Here is a 25,632-nt window from a genome sequence, read left to right as displayed (position 1 = left end):
TTAAAAAAAAAAAAAAAAAAAAAACACGGAAAATTTTAATTGCGCCAAAATTACACAAAAGATCCTTTGCAATGTACAAAGATCGAGTTAAAAAAGGAACCTCGCTACGCCGGGCCGAGGAGTATTATTAAACAATATGAGACATGTATTTAACATGAAAAAATCTGACGTGGACATCACATGACCTTGTACGCCCATTAAATTACACATACACTTTTCTTTTTTTAAATGAAAAGTACATAAAATTTTATTTCACTAATAACCTCTGATTTTTTTTATATATATATTTTTTTATTGTTATTGAATTATTATTTATTGTATTTTTTTTATAATCATAGGTTAATAATTATTAATAAATAATATTCTCTTGCCAAACTCGTTCTAACATGTCATTTTCGATAGAGTTGATTGCATTGATTATGCGATCCTTTAGCTCAGCGACATCGTGCGGCATTGGTGGGATAAACACCTTATCTTTCACGTAACCCCAGAGAAAGAAATCACATGGCGTGAGGTCAGGTGATCTTGGTGGCCACAGCATAATGTGTTGGTCTTCTTCAGACGCACGTCCTATCCAGCGCCGAGGTAATGTTATGTTAAGGTACTGTCGAACCTCGTTATGAAAACGGGCAGGACAACCATCTTGCTGGAAAATGAAGTCGTTGAGTAGCTGAGACATAAGCCATAATTGTAACATATCCAGGTATATCATACCGGTTACAATCGTTTCCATAAAAAAGAACGGCCCATACACTGCCTCACGAGAGATCGCACAAAAACGTTTACTTTCGGGGAATCCCTAATATGTTCTTCATAAGCGTGTGGGTTTTCGGTTCCCCAAACTCGCAGGTTATGACGCTTTACTTTGCCGCTAATTTGGAAAGTAGCTTCATCGCTGAAAATTATCTTGTTTAGAAAACCTTCCATCTAACATCTTTTCCTGTAACTGTAAACAAAAATCGAGCCTACGTGTTTTATCTCCATCAGAAAGACGCTGGATTAATTGAAGATGATACGGTTTGCATAATAAACGTTTACGGAGAACTCTCCACGCTGTTGTTTTCGGAATTCCTAATTCTCTGCCTGCAGACGCAGTTGATTTTGACGGGCTGCGAATGAAACTTGCACGCCCACGTTCGACATTGACTTCTGAGGTTGATGGACGACCGGTTGATTTTCGCTTACACAAGCAACCGGTTTCACTGAATTGTTTATACCGTGCACAAATTGAATTGTTACTTGGTGGCTCCTTACGAAATTTCAACCGAAACGCACGTTGCACAGAAATTACTGATTTTGACAAGTGAAATTCTAACCCACAAAACGACTTCTCGCTTCCCGTGGCAGCCATTTTCTCTACTGTTGACGCCTAGCGAGCAAATGGTTTACTAACTGCCTAGTATAGTTGGAGAAAACTATTTGAAGTACTCTTTCGTACAGTACTAGTTTTATTCTTATGAGTGAAATGGTTTTTTGTTAATGAATTTTCGAAATTCCGAAGAACATTATGAAACGCTCTGTATATATTTCACTTTGTTGTTGACACGATAACTGCCGTAATTTTGCGCCAATCACTTTTAAATTGTTCCCCAAAAATAACTCATCCCAAAATATCGATCGATTTCGTTAACGACCAAGATCGAACCATGGGGCTGGAAATGAGGGCCTAAAACTTATATAAGTAAAGTTTTTTGATATCACAAACCATTGGCCCAGGAGGTGGAAAAAATGGGGGATCGAAGACAAAAAAAAAAATCATACCTCCCTTAATAGGTACAGTATTGAATCGGTTTAAAGTGGTCGTTATTCCTCTAAGCATTACCTAAAACTTTTATATGAAACAATTTTTTATATGACCATCCTTTACGGAAAGGGATGATAAAAATGTTGCTGGAATTGTAAAAAGATGGGGCTTGTAGTATGCTAAATATGTGAAATTTTTTTCACATGCAGCCATTGTCGTATTGAGTAAATTAAAAATTTTTCTGCATTTTAAGGTGGAAATATTTTTATCCGGTGAACTCTACCTCCGCCTTCCGGCGTGTATTTTTTTCTAATAATAAGTCGGGTAGGAATTTATTGTATGTTAATTCATAACAGTTTTAAAATTTTGTATAATAAGTGATTTGTCAATTCTGAATGAATTCATATTTGATGGATCATTTACGTAATTTTATCTTTTTCAATTAATAAAAGGCTCTGTTTATCCTTTTTAGGGAAATATAGAATATGTTAAATTTCTGGAAAAGTTAGACACTTATGCTTATTAAAAAAATATATATATATAAATTAATGTTTAAAAAGAAACGGTATCTGTTTAATTTAACGTACATCTATTGGAGAATATTTAATTTTGTTGAAACTTTCCTTGAAAAAATAATAGTTATGGTTGCAGTTTAAATACCTCTAAATCGATTACAATTTCGAATATCAACTTTCAATTCAATTTCGAGTATCGATAATGTAGCGTAATAAAAATGTTTAATTACATCCAAATTTATAGAAAATATAGGTTTGATTATGTTAGATTGCAGTGCGCTTAGAAATTAATTTTTATTATAAATTATTTATTATTTATCTTCAGTTAAGATATCTCCTTTTTGCTGCAAAAGGAGATTTTTCAGAAACAAAATACAAGTAAACAAAAAGATTTTAATTCTATTAATGATGTTAGGTAGAAATATTAGGATAGAAGATTAGGAAATAGATAATGCCTCCCCAAGTACAGATTATAATATTATAGGTTGGAAGATTTTTTACGTTCTCCGTCAGGCTTTTCCAGTAACAGATATTATTCACCGCAAAATATTAAATTTTTTAATTATGATTTTAGGTGTAGAAATTTCAAGAAAAAAATATTTACGCAGTGATCTTTGAAAATTTATCAAAAGAGATCTTAGAAATATCGATAGAGTTCGTAGAATATATAGAAAAAAATTACTGTTCAGGAAACATCAGTAATGCCAATTGTATTGCAAGAGAAAAGGTAAATCCAAAGCAAATTAAAGTGTCGATGAAACGTGATTTAAATACTTTAAGAGACAAATAATAAACCTTTGAACCCTATGAAGGTCAGAACAGTTATATGTATCCCAATTGCCGATAATTGTCGACAGTTGCCTATAAGTAGCCAATATGTAGTCGATCTCCAAGGTAAAGTGACAGCGTCTTAATTTTCTCACCTTCGAAGTTCCTGGTTTGAATCCCGATTAACATGGTATTTTTCATTCGAAAAAATTTCCATTTTATATTCCTACATACAAACTAAAAGTTTACGAAATAATCATAGACAAAAAAAAAATGTATAAAGACCTAAATGTAACTGCACCTAATCGAAAACTACGATTTAACTTGATTTTTTATATTGTCACCGGTGAAACTATAAGCTGACTGTTCACAGCCGATTTCCTTGTTTCATTGTTGTCAATACCTTTTTGTTTTCGTAACCACTAAAACTTTTGTTTATCCAGCGTGTGATAATGGTTTTAATAATTGAAGCTCGCATTTTTTTTATTGAAAATGTGTTTCATTGTAGTGGTGAGTATATCAAAGGTTTTCCAGATGTCAATGCGAGTGGTAGCTCGGAGGTCCCGGGTTCGAATCCCGGTCAGGCATGGCACTTTCACATGCTACTTGTCATCCTCTGAAGCACTGAAGCATTATCTAACAGTGATCCCGGAGGTTAAAAAAAGAAAAGATATCAATGTTTAAGATCGCAGGGCTAAGTGAAACTTTATCAAAGTTTCCTCATGAAATCTTTGAAACTATAACATGACGAAAAAATTGAAGTTTACTGTTTATCAAATAAGCAAATAATCATTTAGTTTTACCACATCATAATGTGGTAAAGCTAATAAATTTCGTTACTAGAATGAAATTATTTATCCTTCATCGGTCAACTGAATGAGAAAGAAGTTGCCGGAGCGTACTTCCAACAAAAGATGGGACAACGGTTTCCAGCAAAAGTTTGGCTAAATTGCTGCTGAGATTTTCGGAGATCGGCTCATTTTAAAATACATTTGTTTACCAAGATCCCCAGTTCTTAAAACTGTAGATTTCTATTTATGGGAAGCAAGGATATGATCTCTTTACAAGAACAATCCTCATAACCTGGAATGAATTGAAAAATAACATAACTGAATTCATAAATATAATCGCTCCTTTAATACTTCATGTGTATTTTCAGACACGTTGAAACGTGTTAAGGTATGCTCAAATACTGGTTATATTGTCAAATAAAAATTCTAGTAGTAAGTATTATACCTGTGATGAAATCAAATGTAATGATAGAAATCATTACTATTTGAATATAATAAATTACATATTTATGAACATTGGTGCGCAGTTTCATTTGAGACATCCGTTGTACGTAATTCACTTAAATATATAAAATTGATCTCATTTAAAAAAAGGTTTAAATTTGAACCTTGGAAAATGCAGAATAAAGACAAGACATTGACTTACAATCAGGAATGGAAGTAAAATAATGTGTAAATTAAGCAAAATATTTCGGGCACTGTTTAATATAAGAGAGATCCTAATAATCACGAATAAAATAATTAATAGTAGACCAATTAGAGCCCTCAATTCCGTTTGAAGGATAAGAAAATAAGAAAGGAGATGAAAAAGTGATCTACCGAAATATAATCCAGAGGAATCACTTATTTTCACTTAATTTCTTCTACAGATGCTCAATGATCAACAGGAGCGGGCGGGGTTGATAAATGTAAATCTTTTATCTCTTCCAGAGTGAAAATCTTTTTGTCTGTTTTCATCTTTCTTTTACATGTAACTCATACCCTTTTATTCGTTATTTTACTTGTTATTATTATTATTATTACTAAATTTTGTTTGTTTACTTTTTTAAAAAGCCAAGCAAGCATATTTACATCATCTGTTTGTGATAATCGATATTTGTTTACGATATCGGTTGGATGGTCACTCGTTTTTTTTTTTTTCATCTTTCTGTGTATATATGTTTAATAATTAAGAAGGTTTTATTTTAATCTCAAAAAATATTCAGTTTAAAATGGGAGAGCAAAACTTCTTTAAAGTCAAAGTAGTAGAGAAATAATATTTACAGATTCATGAAAAATAAGGCAAACACAAAATAATGGCAATCATTTTATCGAAAATTCGCCAGAATAAATATTTATTTCTCAGTTGTCCGTCTAAAATAAAAATGAAATAATTTAATAGGATAAAATGATTTAACTGATAATTTAATGATGATTCGTAAAATATTGAAGTAAATGGTTTTTTATAAATAAGTCTTTAATTAATACTATTTAAATACTAGAAAATTTCTTATTTATTTTCTTGTATAAAAATAGTTAATAATTTAAAATTTACAGCTAGTTTTTAAATGGTCCTAACTTTTTCATTAAAATAACTTTAGACTATTAACCAAAAAAAATTGATGTGGACACCGCATGACTTCCTTATACGTATATTAAATTGCATATACACATTTTTTTAAATGAAAAGTACATAAAATTTTATTTCATTAACAACTTCTGATTTTTTTTTTTATTGTTATTATAGAATTATTATTTATTGTAAAAACGTTTTTACAATCAGAGATTAATAATTATTAATAAATCAATATATTTAAATTAAAAAAAAAGGAGACGAAGTCTGATTCAAACCGATGTGCCTTCCCCTTATAAGAGCCAAATATTTAATTAATTAAAATTTGATGTGGCTGTAACTCTGAAACCGATGAAAATAAGTACCTCTGATGATAAGTACTTCTGATGTATCCTTGAAATGCTCTCAATGAGGGATTATTACTCAGTTAAGAAAAAGTCCAAAATCCATTTTTTTTTTTGGATTTTGGGGTTTTTTGAGCACTTTTGGTCCAGTCAATTGCAATCAAAAAGGGAGGTGCACAACTAGATGTTACAACAGTCCTAAATCCAAAATTTCAACATCCTACGGCTAATCGTTTTTGTGTTATGCGAGATACATACGCACATACGTACGTATAGACGTCACGCCGAAACTAGTGAAAATGGATTCAGGGATGGTCAAAATGGATATTTCCGTTGAAATCTGAAAATCAAAATTTTTCGCGATCACAATACTTGCTTTACTTCATACAAGAAAGTAATACAAAGTTAAAAAATAAAATAAGAGTGAAATTAATTTGGTAGTATAAAAAATACAATTATTTAAAATTTGAATTTTTTGGTTTCATTATTTAAGATTTACTCTACAATCTTATTTCATTTATATGACAGTTAGCAATCCTCCGCGGAGGAATAGTATGCTCTGCATTTTATCCGGAGGATCTGATTCGAGCGTGGTCAGGTCATTTTTTTACGGACTCCATCACGTAGACAGCTGTTTGTTATAGGGTGTCCGCCAGAATGAACAGTTTTCATAGGCGTTAACTTCTGTTGGAAATTTCTCCTTCAAGGGAATTATTAACATTCATCAGATTTATTCATTGTTCTGAGGGAATAGATTGTACACATTTAAGATTGTAAACGTGAAAAATAAAAATAAAATAATAATAATAACTTAGTTAATTATTAATTTGTTTATTTCTTACAAAACAAAGTTAGGATGACAGCAAGTTAGGAGTTAGGATGACAGTTGTTCGTTATTGACCCACCGGGTTGGTCTAGTGGTGAACGCGTCTTCCCAAATCATGTGATTTGGAAGTCGAGAGTTCCAGCGTTCAAGTCCTAGTAAAGCCAGTTATTTTTACACGGATTTGAATACTAGATCGTGGATACCGGTGTTCTTTGGTGATTGGGTTTCAATTAACCACACTCAGGAATGATCGAACTGAGACTGTACAAGACTACACTTCATTCACACTCATACACATCATCCTCATTCATCCTCTGAAGTATTATCTAAACGGTAGTTACCGGAGGCTAAACAGGAAAAAGAAAGTTATTCGTTATTGAATTATTACAATCAAAATAATAACAGAGCGAAAGAAAACGTTGGCGTTAGCTGGTGTTTGTTTGTCTGCACCGGAAATGAGCTACGATACTTTTGTTCGGCTGTACCGACGAGTGTGCGCTTCCGTTGCTAATATAATAATATTCCTTCCTGTAATGGAGAGCTTTAAACAAAATTAATAATAATCGTTTAGAAATTGTTTAAAATGAGATATGTGGTGCTGGTGGAAGATTATCGAACAATCATCAATTTTACGCGATCAATTTTCATTGTGTTCATTTATAATGTTACAGTATAGTATGTTTATAATTCCTGCCGAAATCAGCATAGGTGTCAATTTTTTTACAATTTTATTATATTAACTTTGTATTATCTTTGGAAGCGTCGATATAAACTTTCAGCATACGTTTTTACTTAGAGTAGTACAATAATGTTGTCATTCACACTGTGTCTATAAATCACATTACTTCCAAATGCACAGAGTACTTAATCAAATATCATCCCTTTTTTTGGATTCGGATAAAGGACCGATGAAAAATGAATAGGTTTTCAATAAATTGCTATTATGTGTAGGCAGTTTCGGTAAGCTCGTGCCAAAAAATGAATCATAAAGAAATTCTGAAGAATAAAACTCGATAACATTGACAACGAGTTCTAAATACTCGTAGTAAATCATAAAAAAAAGAAATAGCTTATTTTATATCCTTTATTCTTTATTGTTTCAGTAGTGACATCATCGTGATTTAGAATTCAATATACATCAGAGCAACGTTTATTAATTGGGAAACTTTATTGGATAACAAATTCGTTCTTAGTGATGGAAAAGGTAAGCCAGGAATTTGCTGGACTTGGATTGCAAGCCGGAAACAACTGTTAATTTTTTGAAGATAAGTAAAATCGAAAAACATCTTCCTTTTAAACTGGCTAAGGTTATTGTAGATGTTCAGAGTAAGCTGCTGCGGTCACCCAGCAAATCATTAAGGCGACTGTCTCAGAAAAGCGATCTCCCATACTCGATATGTTAAAGTACTACGAAGAAAATTAAACTAAGGGCGTATAGGATGACAGCTGTTCAAGAATTACTGGAACCCGTTAAGGTTAAAAGTGATTCACAGATGATGCCTGATTCCACTGGTCTGGCTATGTCGATTAGCAGAACTCATGGCATTTGGTAGGTACAACAACCGCATGTCATTCATGAAGAGCCTACGCATCCATTGAAAGTCGGAGTTTGGTGTGTAGTATCAACAGAGAGAAGAGTAGATTAAATTTTTTTTCAGAGGAACTGGGAACATCTCAGAGTATTACTGCATATTCATGAATTTGTGAAACGACTGAATTGGTTTGCTTGGCATTTTTTCCGCCACCACCCCATTCGCTTGCCCTAAAGCAAAAGACGGAATGTCTGTGCTACAAACGGTAACTGAGCCTCGAACAGTTTAACGACCAGTATCCTAAATAGCTCCTAGAGCTTACCTAACATCATGAGCGGACTAAGCACGGTGCCATACACCAAAAAGGGTGCCTACCCTTTTTAGCAAATATATAGTAGTTGACTGGGTGTGCCTATACCCAGTCAACTACTAAAAACATATATGACATCCATAAATTAAAATTTATTTCTCTACAACAATTCGCTGCCGCGCCTAGATCTCTGATTGCCAGCAAGTACCTGTCCACCATATTAAACCGCTTGGAAGCGTAATTGGCTGGCGGTCAGCCATATATATCTCTAGGTTCTTCACACAGCAATGGGTAGAAGGCCTTCTCCCTTAGGTAAACTACTGATGTCGGTTGAACAAAGCAACTGAATGAAACCGAATTACTTTCAACAGGATGGAACCACATGCTATACGACGCAAGACCAAAGCTTTGATAGGACATTTTTTTGCCGACCGCATCATCTGTAGGAACTTATGACCATCGAGATCGACCCATTTAAACCCACCCAGATTTATTCTTTGGGATTATCTGCTAAACTTTGGGATTCATCTGAAGACAAGAATGTAAACTAAATTACTTCTGAGATTAGATGATTTAAAACAGAAAATTATACGCCAAATTAATGATACAGACAAGGTAACACTGTATAGAACAATCAGGGAACAAGGAACTACATGTTCAACTTTATCTTGAGATGGACGGAGACACTTTTAGCATTTGATGTAAAGGTAAAATAATCTCCTAAATATGCTTTATATTTCAAAACCAATTAAACGCTTGTTGCACCATCATTAAAAAAAAAAATAAAACAGGTAAAGGAAATTATGAGTTTTATATGAATCACCCGGATATAACAATTATAATGTAAGATAATTTAATAATCCTATAATAATAACTAATAATAGTATTAGTAATATTAATAATAATAATAGCTAATAGTAGGAATAAAACGAAAGTACAATTATTTTTACGTCTGCTGAAGGTAACTAACAAAGTTGAGCAGTTGAGCTTAAAAAATAAATGTTGTAAATAACTATAGTATAAAACTTAAGTAACGTAGCTAAATAATGTAGTAATTAAAGAAAGTAATCTACCACGAAATAGTTTAACAAAAATTATAATCATTTAACAACTTTACTTTTAAATATTACTACATTTAAATACTATTATTTATAATTACTACACTTTGATCTTAGCCAAGAGGTCGAGAAGCGATGAATATTTATAATTACAGATACTTAATTAACAGAAAAATTGTATAAATTTCATTCATATAAACAACTTTTTATTCATTAATGATAATAGCTGCTTGAGGTTATATTACTTATACTGAAAATAAAGCAAGGCTTACAATGTAAGATAAAATAAAATAAAAACTACCGAAGTATAATAATGCTGTATCCTATTAATTCAGCTTATATAAAGAATAAATATGCTATACAAATGTTGAAATAAAGTGGAAAATAAAAAACCCTGAAAAACTATATAAAAATTTTGCTTGAAATCTAAAAAAACTGGATGGGCATTTCAGTTAGTAAACTGTCAATAAATAATTAAAATATAAAATTCACTTACCAAAACTCTTTTAATGCGTCCTAACGCTTTCGGAAACGAATTCCATCTTCAGGAACTTAATTTTTCTTTTTTTTAATTAACCAAAACTTTGTTGTCATGAGTACAATTGTTATGTAATGTGTGTAAAATGTATAAAGGTAGTCGTCATGTGTTAAAATTGCGTCAACTTTTATAACGGTGGAGACATTAATTATGACAGGACGTTGTCGACGCTATTTTAACATATGACGACTTTTATACATTTTACACACTTTACATAGCAATTCTTCTCATGACGAGAAAGTTTTAGTAAATAAAAAAAAGTAAGTTCATGAAGATGGCATTCGTTTCCGATAGCGCTACATATTAAAAAAGATTGTTGGTAAGCGGGTTTTATATTTGAATTATTTATTGTATAATCACACCAACAGGTCATGTTTGATAAAATTATTATTAAACAGTCATCTTCAGTTGATATGAGGGAAATTTATATAGATAATAAAAAGAAACTAACAAATATAAAGAAGTAATAATAATTAAACAAATACATAATTTTTAGAAACAAACATTTTTTACAGTGTTTATAAAAGAAAACCTTTTTGGAAAGAAATTGGACCGACTCCAAAACGAAAAAAATTTAAATTTAAAAAAAAATATCGCATTGAAAAGGAAAACATTATTCTTCCACTACGCCCTGAATATAATCTTTGAAATTTATTTTTTGTAGTCGGCGCCAAATTTTAAATGAATTACGAAAATGCACGAGATACGGATTACGAAATCTATTTCAATTAATTTCTATAATTTGGCACTGGATTAAAAAAATAAGTTTCAAAGACTGTATTGAAAACGTAGTCAAAAAATTATTTTTTCCCTTTCAGTACAATTTAATTTCTTTTTTTTTGAGTCGGTTCAAAATTTTTCAAAAATTGTTTATTTTATTCTTTTTAGTTTTGTTTAGCATGGGGCTCTCGTTCAAAACGACTTAAAGATCCGAGAGAAAGGATGTGCAGGATTCAGAATCAAGGGTCTGTTATCCTATAGAGCAAATGCTTCCTAAAACGTGGGAATACATGAAATATAAGTGTAAAAGATTCCACTGGTCTGGCTATGTCGATTAGCAGAACTCATGGCATTTGGTAGGTACAACAACCGCATGTCATTCATGAAGAGCCTACGCATCCATTGAAAGTCGGAGTTTGGTGTGTAGTATCAACAGAGAGAAGAGTAGATTAAATTTTTTTTCAGAGGAACTGGGAACATCTCAGAGTATTACTGCATATTCATGAATTTGTGAAACGACTGAATTGGTTTGCTTGGCATTTTTTCCGCCACCACCCCATTCGCTTGCCCTAAAGCAAAAGACGGAATGTCTGTGCTACAAACGGTAACTGAGCCTCGAACAGTTTAACGACCAGTATCCTAAATAGCTCCTAGAGCTTACCTAACATCATGAGCGGACTAAGCACGGTGCCATACACCAAAAAGGGTGCCTACCCTTTTTAGCAAATATATAGTAGTTGACTGGGTGTGCCTATACCCAGTCAACTACTAAAAACATATATGACATCCATAAATTAAAATTTATTTCTCTACAACAATTCGCTGCCGCGCCTAGATCTCTGATTGCCAGCAAGTACCTGTCCACCATATTAAACCGCTTGGAAGCGTAATTGGCTGGCGGTCAGCCATATATATCTCTAGGTTCTTCACACAGCAATGGGTAGAAGGCCTTCTCCCTTAGGTAAACTACTGATGTCGGTTGAACAAAGCAACTGAATGAAACCGAATTACTTTCAACAGGATGGAACCACATGCTATACGACGCAAGACCAAAGCTTTGATAGGACATTTTTTTGCCGACCGCATCATCTGTAGGAACTTATGACCATCGAGATCGACCCATTTAAACCCACCCAGATTTATTCTTTGGGATTATCTGCTAAACTTTGGGATTCATCTGAAGACAAGAATGTAAACTAAATTACTTCTGAGATTAGATGATTTAAAACAGAAAATTATACGCCAAATTAATGATACAGACAAGGTAACACTGTATAGAACAATCAGGGAACAAGGAACTACATGTTCAACTTTATCTTGAGATGGACGGAGACACTTTTAGCATTTGATGTAAAGGTAAAATAATCTCCTAAATATGCTTTATATTTCAAAACCAATTAAACGCTTGTTGCACCATCATTAAAAAAAAAAATAAAACAGGTAAAGGAAATTATGAGTTTTATATGAATCACCCGGATATAACAATTATAATGTAAGATAATTTAATAATCCTATAATAATAACTAATAATAGTATTAGTAATATTAATAATAATAATAGCTAATAGTAGGAATAAAACGAAAGTACAATTATTTTTACGTCTGCTGAAGGTAACTAACAAAGTTGAGCAGTTGAGCTTAAAAAATAAATGTTGTAAATAACTATAGTATAAAACTTAAGTAACGTAGCTAAATAATGTAGTAATTAAAGAAAGTAATCTACCACGAAATAGTTTAACAAAAATTATAATCATTTAACAACTTTACTTTTAAATATTACTACATTTAAATACTATTATTTATAATTACTACACTTTGATCTTAGCCAAGAGGTCGAGAAGCGATGAATATTTATAATTACAGATACTTAATTAACAGAAAAATTGTATAAATTTCATTCATATAAACAACTTTTTATTCATTAATGATAATAGCTGCTTGAGGTTATATTACTTATACTGAAAATAAAGCAAGGCTTACAATGTAAGATAAAATAAAATAAAAACTACCGAAGTATAATAATGCTGTATCCTATTAATTCAGCTTATATAAAGAATAAATATGCTATACAAATGTTGAAATAAAGTGGAAAATAAAAAACCCTGAAAAACTATATAAAAATTTTGCTTGAAATCTAAAAAAACTGGATGGGCATTTCAGTTAGTAAACTGTCAATAAATAATTAAAATATAAAATTCACTTACCAAAACTCTTTTAATGCGTCCTAACGCTTTCGGAAACGAATTCCATCTTCAGGAACTTAATTTTTCTTTTTTTTAATTAACCAAAACTTTGTTGTCATGAGTACAATTGTTATGTAATGTGTGTAAAATGTATAAAGGTAGTCGTCATGTGTTAAAATTGCGTCAACTTTTATAACGGTGGAGACATTAATTATGACAGGACGTTGTCGACGCTATTTTAACATATGACGACTTTTATACATTTTACACACTTTACATAGCAATTCTTCTCATGACGAGAAAGTTTTAGTAAATAAAAAAAAGTAAGTTCATGAAGATGGCATTCGTTTCCGATAGCGCTACATATTAAAAAAGATTGTTGGTAAGCGGGTTTTATATTTGAATTATTTATTGTATAATCACACCAACAGGTCATGTTTGATAAAATTATTATTAAACAGTCATCTTCAGTTGATATGAGGGAAATTTATATAGATAATAAAAAGAAACTAACAAATATAAAGAAGTAATAATAATTAAACAAATACATAATTTTTAGAAACAAACATTTTTTACAGTGTTTATAAAAGAAAACCTTTTTGGAAAGAAATTGGACCGACTCCAAAACGAAAAAAATTTAAATTTAAAAAAAAATATCGCATTGAAAAGGAAAACATTATTCTTCCACTACGCCCTGAATATAATCTTTGAAATTTATTTTTTGTAGTCGGCGCCAAATTTTAAATGAATTACGAAAATGCACGAGATACGGATTACGAAATCTATTTCAATTAATTTCTATAATTTGGCACTGGATTAAAAAAATAAGTTTCAAAGACTGTATTGAAAACGTAGTCAAAAAATTATTTTTTCCCTTTCAGTACAATTTAATTTCTTTTTTTTTGAGTCGGTTCAAAATTTTTCAAAAATTGTTTATTTTATTCTTTTTAGTTTTGTTTAGCATGGGGCTCTCGTTCAAAACGACTTAAAGATCCGAGAGAAAGGATGTGCAGGATTCAGAATCAAGGGTCTGTTATCCTATAGAGCAAATGCTTCCTAAAACGTGGGAATACATGAAATATAAGTGTAAAAAAAATGCAATCAAAAAGGGAACGTCGACATGCTTTAATCTGCAAGGATCTTTCAGATGAAACTCAAGAACAAAGATCTCACTGTTTTTTTGTTGATTCATAAACTTATTTGTAATGAAACGCCTGAAGAACGCTCATATCAATTGACTGTCATAAGAGAGCGTTAACGAGAAGAATTATGAAAGAGCCGATGAAAGACATATTCATTTACAGAGAATGCGTCAGATATCGAGTAATCTAAGGCACGCATTCAATGCAGAAGCTTTCTGAAAAACGATCTTCTGCCTAGATCGCAGTTTTTCGCCAAATATTTTTTTTAATGGTCCATTATCAGTCGGTAATTGTATGAGACCAAAGTAGGATCATTCTGTAGGTTTAAAAAAAATCTGATATAGACACCACATGACTTCCTTGTATGCCTATTAATTACATATGCACATTTTTTCAGAATGAAAAGTACATAAAATTTTATTTCATTGATAGCTTCTGATATTTTTAATTTTTTTTTAATTTTTATTATTAGATTATTATTTATGGTAAATTTTTTTTACAAGCATAGGTTAATAATTATTACTAAAACAATATATTTAAATTTAAAAAAAAGTTAAAAAAAAAAGGAGATGAAGTCTGATTCGAACCGATGTGCCTTCCCTTGTAAGATCCAAATATTTCATTAATTAATGTTTTATTTGGCTATAACTCTGGAACCAATGATAATAAGTACCACTTATTATATATCGTTGAAAACTTCTCAATGAGGTCTATTACTGCAGTTAAGAAAAAGACAAAAATCCAATTTTTTTTTGGATTTTGGTCTTTTTTTGTAACTTTTGGTTCAGTTGATCTCAGTCAAAAGTGGAAGTGCACAACTAGATGTTACAACAGTCCAAAATTCATAATTTCAACATCCTACGTCTAATCGGTTTTGAGTTATGCGAGATACATACGTCACGCCAAAACTAGTCAAAATGGATTCAGGGATGGTCAAAATGGATATTACCGTTGAAATCTGAGAACCGAAATTTTTCGCTATCACATCACAATATTTTCTTTACTTTGTACAAGGAATTAAAAACAACTTTATTTTCCCGAAAAAAATAAATACAAATATATATATATATATAATTGTATAGTTCAAACTGAGAACTTCCTTCTTTTTGAATTCGGTTAAAAATACAAATGAAATAATAAAGCTAAAAGTAAAAATTGTTTTAGACAGTCGTAATATTATTAGTATTATAGTTCTCGGGCAAAAATATTATTATTAAAGCGGCTAGAATTTTCATCGTGTTTGCCAAATCAATATTTCTTAGTATTTGTTATTTTTTAACTTTAATCTTTTACTTTTATTCTATAAACGTTATTAGAAAATATATGTCTAAAAATTATTTTTAGACATATATTCTTTAGAAACATATATTTATATGTTTAAACATATATTCTTTAGACATATATTTTTAGAAAATAGTAATAATAATAATATTATTATTACTATTTTATTTATTAATTTTTATTGTTATCTTTCCTTTTATATATGCTCTTTCTTTATCATCTTTTCTTTCCTTCTTTCTTTTCATCTACTGATGATTTTTTAACAATCGAATGATCATATAATTTTAGATTTAGACAATTTAAAAAAATAGTTTTATTTATTTTACAATTTTTAGATTTTCATTAAAATGTATTAAACATATCCTTTTCTTTATTTTTAGTTACTAGTTATGAAAATAAAAATTAAAACAAAGTAACGCTTAAAATATAAGTAAAAAAAAAAAAGAGTGCAAAGCAAAGAAATCCTAATTATATTGTTCAACATTCCTGGAAGAATCATATTATTTGATTTTCAAACAAATCAATCGATTTACTCTCGCCCTAGATTGCTCCGTCTTACATATGAGTCGAGATATGAGATAAGTGGCAACGAAAGATCTGTTTCGTCGCCAATTATCACAAAACTTCAGTAAATATAAAGGATACGTTAACAGTTTGGGGAATTTAAAAAAACGATCCCGTAAAATGTCATGAAAGACGATTCTCCGGGAAAGTATTTTGTATTTGAGATTTCACGAGAGATAAAGATAAGTTTCCTTAAAATTTATGCGATAGTATTTTAATTGTTGCCGAAACAAACTTTCATTCGAATATGTAATCTTATACGACCTAGTTTCTTTCTAGAAGTTTTTCAATGTCAAAATATGGTTTCAAAATTTACATGTTATAAATAAATAGTTCTTTTTATAGACCAGCTGTTCTTATTGTTAGTATCATGTGTTTGAATCGCGGCTTTTTTTATACCCACGACGGAACGGAGACGGTATATGCGTTTGGTGTAAGAGGTTGTGTGTGTTTGTGTGAGTTACCATTTTTAATTTTTTCCTCAAAAACTAATGGACCGAGATATGTTTTACAGTTATAGGCCACCAGGGAGCGCTGCAGAAGATGTGTTTCTCTAAAACATCTGAGCTGATTTTGATGCGGTTTTTTGCATTACGTGGGTATCACCTAAGAGCAGGTTTTTAAATGTTTTTAAGGTTATAAGCCGCCAGAGGGCATTGCAGTAGATATGTTTCTTCAAAACTGCTTTTGAATGTTTTTAAGTCTTTATAATCAATATTTTAATATTTAATTGTCCAATTTAATTTCATCGCAGGTTTTTTTAGATTTTTAATTTGATTTACTTGTTAACAACCAGTTCGCCTAGTAAAACCCAATCGGCTCCACTCGTGTAAGAATTCCTCACTACGCTATCTACAGTTTTAGCCTGCTGCTGTTTGAACAGCTTCTATCCTTTACTATATAAAAAAATTTTCGTTATTTAAGTTAGTTTAAATAAAATTTATGATTATTTAAATATTTTTTTTTAAATTTAAAATATAAAACCTTTTGAATCAATATGAGTGAAAACATATTCACTCGATTTAAGAGACAATTTACAAAATAAAATCGTTTAAAAGATGTTTCTATGGAAAATGCTATCAAAAGATATTTTAGATAAAAATGTGGAAATGAAAACTATCATATTCGAATTGATGAGAGTGTTATGTAGATTTTAAAATAGCTAATTATTTACAGGCATGCAGTCCAAATTAGTATTACTTGTTATGCCTAACATTTTCAATAATAGTTCGATGAATGATGTGTTTCTAATCAGTATACGGAAACTGCGACACCTTTACCACGAGTTTTATTCTCAAAGAAGCAACTCTGATTGTTTAATTTATTTCACTACAAATAATTAACAACTAAAGCTAATATAGATAAGATTATAGAAAGCAGATTACTCGTTTTATGGTCTTTAAATGCTACTGTTGTATGATATAGAATGTAATTTGAGCGACTGAGTTTAGTGGGTTATTGCATGAGAAGAAAAATTGTAAAAAGAAATCTGTTTATATTTTAAAATCCATCATATGATTTGTTACATAAAATAACCTTTATTTATTTATTTATTGTCTTCGATTTATTTTTTACTGGGACAGAAAGAAAAGTCACGGTTTTTAGGAAACAGCTTTTGAAAACCATTAAATTTATTGTTAAAAAAATAAAAACGTCTAATATAAATAATGTAATTTTACACAGCTGTTTATTTAATTCGAAGTATGAAATCGATTAAATTAATTTTCAGACACCCGTAACGTTTTGGAATATGACATTTTTTCCCCCTTTAGTTAAATGTTGGAATCGTTAGAAAAAACTGACTTGAGATTGAAATATAATATATACATTTATACGTAAATATAAAACATGTCGTAAGTGATTTATAATCAACGATCAGCAACCCTCAATAAATTTGCATCAATTTATCTTCAGTATAAAAATTTGTATTCATGTTCTTATTACGGTGTAAATGCACACTAAGAAAGAATTTTTGGAAATTCCGAGTTTACAGTGATAAAATGAAGAAACAAATTTACTATTTTTTGAATTTCTCAGCAACAAATGGAGATATCAATTTTATTTTTGGTGTATGTGTAATCTTCATTTAAATATTTAAAAACTGATTTCTAAATTTTTGGAATTCCTTGTTTAAGGAGTTAAAATGAATTTTCGAATATTTTTTTTGAAATTCGACTATTTTTTGAATTTCTCGGTAACAAATAAATATATCAACTTGATTTTTGGTGTGTGTAATGTGAATATCTAAAAACTAACTTCTAATTTTTTGAAATTCGAACTTGAAAGTGGTAAAGAAAAATAAAAACACATTGAACAATGATTACAAATTTTCCCCATTTCCGACGATATTAAACTAGATATTCACTAGATTTGGGCTCGCAAATGCTCTTAAGATAAATATCTAAAAACCATTTTCTGGTTTTTTTGAGTTTCGATTTTTTCAGGAGTGTGCAGTGTGCGGCGCGGCGGCTCAACCAACCACTGTTACTGTATGTGCGACGCAATTGGCTGCATCAGCCTTTATTTGACTAAAAAACATAAAATAAAAAAACCAAAAATTTTTAAAAGAATGAGAAACGAGGTACGATCACCTCCTCCTAGTGGCGTTTGTCGGGTAACGCTAATTGCCGGGCAAAATACATTTTTACTAATTCGAAGGAGGGATAATCAGCTATAAATAATATTTTTAAAATGGAGACCGACTATTTTGAAAAATAAAACATTCTTCAGATCACTCAAAGTTTCGGGTCGTGTACTGAAAACTGATGTTGAAAAAATTAACTGATTTTTTAATAAATTTAAACAGGGTTTAATCTTTATTTATCGTTACTATTCTCACACGCATGAGTTTAATGAATAAAGGGGGTCCAGGGAGCGAAGCCCCCTGACTAAACGAAAAGGGATGCGAAGCGAGCCTTGACCTGCTAAATATCCCTTGACTTCGACGGGAAACGCAAGTAATCAGAGAGCGGGCGAAGCCGCGACAGGAATGCAGTATATAGATAAAAGTTTTAAATCAGTACAAAAATCATGTAATGTGTTAAAAAGACATTACTGTTTTTAACACAGTAACTTGTTTTTAACACGTCTGTTCAATGATAACCTCTGATAACACTAAAACAGTTAATTCTTAAAAGGAAAACAATTAAACATTCAATTTTTTGACTTGTAAACAAGATACGTGGTATTTAATTACAAATCTCCTGTACATAGATCGATGTAATATCAATTTCTTAACAAAAATTTATACATTTCTCTTTTAAATTTTCTACAATTCATTCATATTTTTTTAATTTCTTCGGAGGATTATCCGTAAAATTTAATCCTCAGTAAAATGGATTCTTTTTAAAAAAATTTCCATTTTACACGATGATTAAGCTGTGACATTTAATTCTGGTAATGTAATTACAATCCATTTTATTATATCTAGCCGGTCAGGGCTTCGCCCCCTGGACCTCGACGCATTCGTTATCCTCATAATTGTTAGAATATTAAATATATTATTGATATCCATTAAAGAAAAAAAAAATTAATCATTTTACTTCATTATATTTCTGTTACCATGATGACAGAAATATAATAATGAATTAAAAAGATAATTTTCTCTTTAATGAATGTCTTTAATTCACAAATTCACTTTCGAGAGGTTAGGACCTCTCGAAAGTGAATTTGTGAAACCTTCCTTTGGTTAACACAAATGTATCCTGAAAATTTGAAAGCAATCGGTTGGCTGGTTCTCGAGTCATGCTGTTGCAAACTTATATATAACCCCATTATATATATATACACACACCCCACAATATATACATATATATAACTTTACATAAATCGTTTGTACGTTCGTATCAAGAACTATAAATTGTTCGAACGAATGAAACTTTGTGCGCTTCATTCAAAATATAAATGAGAGCACATGCAACAAATCCATGCACCATGCTTTTAAGTACATCTCATAAGAAAGCTACCTATTGTAATGGGTACCGTGATTCGACTTCCGGAAAATTTCGACATATCTTCGCGTTTCGCATCCCCAGACCCCAACACCACCGTCAACTCAAAAGTTTATATATCCATTTATATATATATATATACACATATATATTTCACTTTCTTGTGGACACGATAACTGCCATAATTTTGCGCCAATCTCTTTCAAATTGTTTCTTAAACATAACTCGTCCCAAAATCTCAGTCGAGTTCAATAACAGCCAAAATCGAACCATGGGGATGGAAATGGTGGGGGGACTTTTTCGAAAAAACAAAATACCACTATAACTTCTTATTAAGTAAAATATCGAATTCGTTTAAGCTTCCTACTATTCTTTGGATAAGGGCCTAAAACTTATGTAAGTAAAGATTTTTGATATCCCCAACCATTGACCCAGGGGGTGGAAAAAATGGGGTTTTCAAGACAAAAAATCATACCTCCATTAATAGGTACATTATCGAATCGGTTTAAAGTAGTCGTTAGTTCTCTAAACATTACCTAAAACTTTTGTTTGAACCAATTATTGATATGACCAACCCTTACGGCAAGGGATGACCAAAATGTTGCTGGAACTGTATGAAGATGAGGCTTGTCGTATGCTAAACATGTGAAACTTTTTTCACATGCAACCATTATCGAATTGAGTAAATTTGAAGTTTTTCTTAACTTTAAGGTGGAAATCTTTTTTATCCCCTACTTAGCACCGATGAAATCTACCACCGCCTTCCGGCGTCCCGAAAGGGATTTTTTATTATCGGAGAGATTAATGTCAAACAAATACTTATCGTAAATGAAAAAATTATCGTAAGATTTTTAAGGTTTTAAAGATTCATCACAGCTGTTGCAGTAAGAAGCTCCAACAATTCTAAAAATAACATATTTTTTTTTTGCTTTCGAACAGCCATAGTTGTTAAAGCTGAACCCTAAAATTACTAATGAGAATTTGATAATTGAATATTCATATAAAAAAGTATACTGTACTACTTCGAACAAAGCAGATTGGACAATAATTTTATTAATTTATCTGCTGAATATGATGTTTCTAGCTCAAATTCTTGTTATTGAGAATACCCAGAAATTTATGAAAATTCATATCTTTCGTGAAAAAAGGTGTCGTTTGAATTCACTATTAACTTACTAATTATTTCATTATTATAATTACGAAACGAAAGCTCTGATATAGTTGATATCAGTTGAATTTTTATCAAAAAGTAGACCATTACTTCGAAACTAATCATTATTGGTAACAAAAATATCATTAATATTACTTTTAATAAGAACACTCATAATAAGGTATACGATATTATATAAGTAGGAAACTGCTTCGATAGATCACTACCCTATACCGAAAACAACAGAGGATCTAAAATGAAGCCGAGAATATCTAAATTTCTGACATCGAAAATATTCGTTATTGCGTACTGCCGTTGTTTGAGTAAGATAGCAAATATACGATTTATGGCGCTAATTGAAAAAGCGTCTTTGCCAACAATTCAAGATTAAACCAATCCTTGTTAGATGGTAGAAAATTTCCAGGGAAACAAAATAATCTACACAAGGCTTCCGACTCAAAACCCAAAAATTGCATAAATTTATTATTATTAAATCCTCTATTCGATTTTTTTCCAAAACCCATATCGGCCCTTATTAAGTAAATAGAACTAAATAAAAAATATAATCTTTTATGAAGTCCTCTCTAAAAAAAATGACTTAAACGTTGCTGAACACTAAATAAAATAATTGAATCGTTTGATTTAAGCAGGTTCATTAAGAAAACCCACCGGGTTGGTCTAGTGGTGAACGCGTCTTCCTAAATCAGCTGATTTGGAAGTCGAGATTTCCAGCGTTCAAGTCACAGTAAAGTCAATTATTTTTATACGGATTCGAATACTAGATCGTGGATACCGGTGTTCTTTGGTGGTTGGGTTTCAATTAACCACACATCTTAGAAATGGTCGAACTGAGATTGTACAAGACTTCATTTACACTCATACATATCATCCTGTGAAGTATTATCTGAATGGTAATTACCGGAGACTAAACAGTAAAAAGGAAACAGGAAAGTTTTAAAACTTCTGTTTTAAAAATTAAAAATAATTTCACTTATAAAAAGATTATTCTTTAAAACCGGCAACGAATGAAAATTTTAATATTATTATTTGTTAGTTTGTAATTTTTTTTTTTCATTACGAAAATATTAATTTAAAGGTTACGTAGATAACTGTTGTACAAGTACGTTCATTATATTTATAACTTTTCAATGTAATGAAATTTATCTACCAATGAAATTTTTTTTTAATACGTTCTGAAAATATTTTATCTCAGGATTACATAGATTTCTATAAATATATCTCGGGTATATAAATTTCAAAATTATGTTTCGTTCCATATTTTCAATATCTACCTATATTTTTTTATAAAACGTTTTTTAGTAAAATTCCAAACATTGTAAAACTTAAGCACAAAAGTTTTTTGTTATAACGTAAGAGATTGTGTTATAGATTAAAAAAAAACAGTCAAAAAAAGGGGAAAATTCAGGCCAGTAACCCCTATTTGTAATTATATGTTTGCTAAGTCTAAGGTCAATTTCTCTACTTCTGTAAATGTTCCTTTCTGTATTTTATCAATAATTTAAGAAAAAAAATGGATATAGAACACACTTAATAATACACTTATTATTTTATACATGTTTTTTTTTCATCTCAAAGCTGACGTGTTTAATTAAATTGCATTCTAACTCTGATAGAAGTTTATATGTTTATTTTAAAACTTCTGTTTTTAAAATTAAAAATAATTTCTCTTATAAAAAGTTTATTCTTTAATGAATAAAATTTTAATATTATTATTTGTTAATTTGTAATTTAAAAAAAAATACTTTTATTTATAGTCGCGTAAATAATTAAAGTCATTAGCGACTTACTATGTAATGTAATTGTACCGGTAAGTGTATAGTCTTGAACAAACCCAGGTCGAATACTGCTCAGACGTGTAATTGAAACCCAGCCACCAAAGAATATCGGTATCCACGATCTAGTATTCAAATCCCTTTATTAGGATTTAAACCTGAGAACTTCGACTACGAAATCAGCTGATTTACGACGACGAGTGTACGACTAGACCAACCCGGTGGGTTAGTTTGTAAAATTAATTGTATCGTTAAAATAAATATTTTCTCATTTGTTACAGAATAATTAAAAAACTATCAATAATCTAATTTAATTTTTAGGTTGATATAATAGCGATCGGAGATTAAAATAAGATCAACCTAAATTTTTTGTGACCATTATGAAGAGAATTATTAAGATTTAAACTCGTCGGCAAAAAATATAGCTTGTTAATTATTAATAGCTTGTTAATAATTCTTTGTTACCAAATAAACTGGAATAAATTTGAGTACATTATCTGTTTCTTAATGTTCTATGTTATTTTATGGATATAGAAAGTTATAAACCGCCTTGTACTTTTACAAATTTAAATTGGATACGAATTGAAATTCTTTAGTTTTATTTGTTGTAGCGAACGATAGACTATTATCAACGACTTTTAATGTGTTTAAAGTAAAAATTATCTTCACAAAAGAAAAATTTAATATAATAATCGGCTCTGTTTTTAAATACTCTTACAGAAGAAGCTTTACAGCTACTTATTCTACTTTACAGCTGCTTATTCCGTAAGTAAATTTTCCATGTATTTTGTTTTTTTTTTATATATATATATAATTACTTACAGTTTAACCAGTTTTTTTTAAGCCTATCAATGAAAAATAACTGTAATACTTAAATTAGGATTATTTTTGTAATTAAGTAAGTGTGTAACAATATCCAATATAGCCAAATAGAAGTAATGCAGAAAATTATAATTCTTCATAGCTTAGCGGTTAAAATTTAAAACACCTAAAAGGTAACTGAATGAGTTAATCATTTTAAACTGTAAAATACATTTAATAGTGTTTTATCATTTTTATTTGATTTTATTTTTTAAATCGTGAATTAGAAATAGTAAATATTATTTAGATTTAATTTTCTAAGCATTTGGCACCGTAAACATCTCATTTGATTATTCGTAAACATCTTACTGACATGCCGTTACAGTCTTAATGACGTATAAATAATTTTTTATTTCTTGACGACCGACTATTATGAATGCAACAATTTTAATTTAAATGTAGCTATATATATGACATATGAATTTTGAATTAACATCTTATAAGAAATCCTTGATGAAAGAGTAGCAACTCCGAAATTACTTGTAAATATATTTTAAAATCGTTAAGTGGAACTTTATTTTATATAATTTTAAAATATGTTTTTTCAAATTCTTTTGCGGCTAAAACGAAACATGCTGTCATTTATTTAAATACTGTTGAGTTCAAAAAAATATAAAAAATATTCTTAATTTAAATAAAATATGTATAAAGCTCATTCATAACATACAATAAATAAACAAAACCCCTTACTACTAATTAAATATGTAAAGAAATATATGAAAAAAAATTATTACTTAACAAAAAATAAAAGAAACAGACGATACATTATTTACCATAATCTGGCCATCCTTTAATGTTGGTTTTTACTTTTTTAATCACTTTATACATTGAAACAGCAATCAGATAAGCGGATAGCTACAGAAGTTTTTCTTTGCGACAAAGTAAAGTGCGAATAAATAACTATGACGCAATAAGCCGAGATGTCCTTCGTTATTGTTGAGTACTATAATAATAATAAAAACAAACTACGATGGATCAAGTATTAAAAATAAAAACTAAAAACATCACCAGACAAAATAATTATAACACAGCTGCGATGTCTTTCACTGGTAATGTAAAAGGAATTCCAGTATAAGTACACCGAACCAAACGTAAAAATGTACTGATTATGAAGTCAATTTATAATGTTGGTCGACTGGATCAGCGCTGCTGTCGATACTATGTTGTATTTTCACTCATTTAATAACGACTCGAGATCTCACTGACGTAAACACACCATCTGCGTGTTTTTCATTATTGATTACAATCACTAACGTTGTTTTTTTTTTAAAAAAAAGGAAGATGTTCTCACTATTGACTGATGTATTTTTTTTGTTTTTACGTATTTTCACCACTTACTTTTCACCAAATGGACTGATTTTTTTTTTTTTTTTTTTATTGAATAGAATAAATTCTGTTGTGAGTTTCTCACAGAGAAAAATATCTTAATAGAAAGAAATACTTTATCTACGTAGAAATTTTTTTATTTTTACTTATTACTATGGATTGTTATATGAAATTATGTATATTCTGATTTCTTTCTGATAATTCAAAGTATTTTCGCAAGAAAACTCAAAAGAACTCAAAAAAAAATTGATATGGACACCGCATGACTTCCGTTGTACGCCTATTAAATTACATACATATATATTTTTTTTTAAATAAAAAGTATATAAAATTTTATTTCATTAATAACTTCTGATTTTTTTCCAGTTTTTTATTGTTTCATTAAATTATTATTTATTATAAAAACGTTTACCATCAGAGGTTAATAATTATTAATAAATCAATACAGTTAAATTAAAAAAAAAAGGAGATTGAGTCAGATTTAAACTGATGTGCTTTCTCCTTGTAAGATCCAAATATTTGATTAATTAAAATTTTATTTTGCTATAACTTTGGAACCAATGAAATATCGTATGACCATATCGTTGAAAAGCACTCAATGAGGGCTTATTACTGCAGTTAAGAAAAAGTCCAAAATCTAAAGTTTTGGATTTTGGGCTTTTTTGGACACTTTTGGTCCAGTATA

General features: G+C 30.0%; 1 protein-coding gene across 2 annotated transcripts in view; it reads right to left on the bottom strand.

The window, feature by feature from the left end:
* Positions 1-24,784, bottom strand: part of LOC142327060 (uncharacterized) — a 90,118-nt gene extending 65,334 nt beyond the window's left edge. Inside the window, exon 1 of one of the 2 annotated variants that reach the window (XM_075369854.1) lies at positions 24,395-24,784. The gene's annotated coding sequence lies outside the window, so the exon portion shown is untranslated. Of the gene's footprint in view, positions 1-9,936; positions 10,095-24,394 lie in introns of those variants that run through there. The other variant, XM_075369856.1, reaches the window with a different exon arrangement.
* Between the last annotated feature and the right edge of the window lie 848 nt (positions 24,785-25,632).

Source organism: Lycorma delicatula, chromosome 6 (genome assembly GCF_047948215.1).
Source record: "Lycorma delicatula isolate Av1 chromosome 6, ASM4794821v1, whole genome shotgun sequence".
Classification (NCBI taxonomy): Eukaryota; Metazoa; Arthropoda; class Insecta; order Hemiptera; family Fulgoridae; genus Lycorma; species Lycorma delicatula.
The sequence above is the reverse complement of the archived record's forward strand: the minus strand, read 5'-3'. Positions and strand labels throughout refer to the sequence as shown.